The sequence below is a fragment of the Nicotiana attenuata genome, chromosome 7, assembly GCF_001879085.1.
Source record: "Nicotiana attenuata strain UT chromosome 7, NIATTr2, whole genome shotgun sequence".
Taxonomy (NCBI): domain Eukaryota; kingdom Viridiplantae; phylum Streptophyta; class Magnoliopsida; order Solanales; family Solanaceae; genus Nicotiana; species Nicotiana attenuata.
The window spans coordinates 44,375,580-44,378,595 of NC_031995.1; positions in this window are offsets into that span (position 1 = coordinate 44,375,580).

Genomic DNA, 3,016 nt, shown 5'->3' on the forward strand with positions numbered 1-3,016 from the left:
TGTCGGACAAATTTATATAATTGGAACCGCCTTCCGAAGGTAGGTCTAATTCCGAGAAATGGCGGAGGAGGAGGAAGAGATAGGAAAGGGAGCTGGAGCTTCAATTGGAAGATCAGAAAGCCAGAAAGCAGTACTTTTGGGCTAGCCACTAGAATTACTTTTGGGCTATTAAATGTGCATTGCAATTTTGGGCTACTAGATGTTATAGGTTTGGCCCGAGTGGCTATGAATGATATTTTCTCTATTTTAAATTCATCGATTACTTGCAGTCTTCTTCCCTATCTGCCCATGCACATAAACATTTCTAGTCGTTCCTAGTCTGACTAACAAATGTGACTTATCCCTTAGCTCTCTTAATGCTCCTAGTTATGACATTTTCACTGGTTTATTCATAATTGAAATGCATATAATTTTTAGAATCAATTAAAAGTTCTTATTCTTGGGGAATGTTGTATCGGTGATGCATTTGTATACACCTAACGGTGTCAAGTGGGTCGAGCCGGTCTCGCGGCTTGCGGTCCCGGTCCCTAAATAAACGGGCTAAACGTGTTTTTTGTAGGAATCGGCCTGGGATCGGCCTACTAACTCATGGTCCCGGGCTAAACGGGCCAGACCCGCGGTCCAAATAGGCTAAATGAGCCTAACGGTTTAGCAGTAATTTTCTTTTTAATTAAATAGAACTTAGAGACAAAAAGATGTTTAAAAAACATCTAAGGCTTTGCCTTGTGATTTTATTATAGAATTGTGACCTAATATTTTAATTCAAATTTAAATACAATTGTAAAAAAAATATTCAAAGCAATGCCTTGTAATTTTATTATAGCATTAAAAATATGGCAATATCTTTCTTAGTCTTCCTCTCCCTATGGAATGAGCACAACAAGGTGCTAATACCACCATTGAGAAGAAAAAGGAACTAATCAAGAAGTGCCAAAATACAAGTTACATATTAATTTTTATTCATACAAGTTACATGTTATCTCTTACAAACTTCATAAATCCTTCAAAGTTCGGAGAAAGTTCTGTTGGTGGTGGCGGAAAAGTAAATGGTTCATCGCCGCTTCCATTGTCAGACGAAGCAACATCCTCAGCAAGTTCAGCTAGCATTTCTTCATAAGCTTTGTCTACTCTGGTTGTGATTCAGCAAGTCCAAAATTTCTTCTTTCTGAACGGATCCAATCTCCGAAAAGTACTGATTTTTCCAATCTATCCCTCATAAACTGTCTATGATCACCGATTTGAAGTCTTGCTTGACTGAAAGCGCTCTCTGATGCCATTGTTGAAGCTTGAATAGTTAAAATGTCTCAGGTCATTCTTGAAAGAACCGAAAAGTATTTTTCTTTGTCCTTCCACCATTGCAATATATCAAAGGTGCCGTCGGGATTTACTTCCTCAAGTTGCTGAGACAAATAAATTTCAAGCTCATTTGGTTGTGAAAAATAATTACTACTAGAACTAAAAGAACCCGCAGTTCTTTTAGAAGATTGAGAATCAGAAGAAGAAGGGGTTGGAACATTTGATCTAGCATGATTTAATGCATCTTGATAATCATATAGATAGTTTCAGCATTTGTTCTAATTGAGGCTATTGCTTCGGGAAGTTTAGGCAACTCATCATCTTCAAGTGCTAAACCATTATAAATAGTTTCATACCAAAATTGAGGACCTCCTGATTTCATCAAGGATTTAACAAAGTAGCAACACCATAAATAGAGGGGAATAGGGAAAAATATTTTTTTTAGACTTTGTTCTCATAGAATCAATAGCTAGTTGATAAATTTTTTCACTTTGTGAAAAATGAGCAAACAAATTTGCATGTTCTGCAATATAAACTAAACAGTTAAAATTAGTAGGATAATATTGCCCCGAAAATTCTTTTGTAGCAATATAAAATTTTTCTAAAAAATCAACAAGCATTTTAACATTAGCCCAATCCCCATTCGTAAGGTAATCGTCATCATCTCTTACATGTGCATTAAACGTTGAATTTATGGGGTTTCTATATTTATATGCAACAACCAAACTTTCATACATGTAATTCCATCTAGTTGGACAATGTTTAGGAACCTTTCTTTCTCTTAAGCCACAATCATCGCATCAGGAGCAGGACTAGTGGGTGTATCATTGTCCGGTTGAGTTTCATCAAGATCAATTTCCTCACCATCATTTTCATCAATAGTATTATAATTATTAGAATAGAGAGCATCATTAATTCATGGTTTAAAAATTTATCGGGTGCAATATTATGGCAAAATTCAGTATCGCTAATTTGTAATAAACTATATCGATATCAAGAATAGCACGATCCTTGCAGTGGCCGGCTCGATGGAGTATGGGGCCTAAAGCCGAATCGTTATTAGAGGTCTTTGGAGGCAAATATATTAATTATATTTTACAATCAACTTCTAATATTTTCTTCCTAATTAATAATATAACCAATTTATTTAATTATTCTTGAGATATTGTTGACCTTAGCTAAAGTTTTATTTATTTTACTTTTGAAAAACATCTTTCCATTGGGGATATGTCTTTATTTTTCTATGAGCAATATTATATGGGTATATGAAAGAAGAATTAAATCTTTTATTTCATTGAGTATATCAATTAGAGTAATATATTCTACTTGGATAGTTTTCGTAGTACTTTTGTTACAAAATAAGTTCAAAAATCAATAGGGAACTAATTAGCTCAAGGTATGTACAGAAGCTATTGTAAAGTGAAAATTAATCTAAGTAATAAGAATGAAGGAGGAATTCATTTAAGTGCGTGTCACTCATTTGTTATAGCTCAACTAAATTCTCCCTGAAAAGTAGCATAATGTTTGGTTTATGCCATAATGATTATTGACATAGCAAATGATTGATCAAAGGATTTACTTACTATGATAAGGAATTATAGGAACAATTATTTAAAATTGTTATGAAATATTATTTTGTAGTGGATGTCTATAACTCCTAAAGAAGTTACTCCCATTACTCTTCTCCATTATGTAGATAACTCCCACTACTTCTCACCAT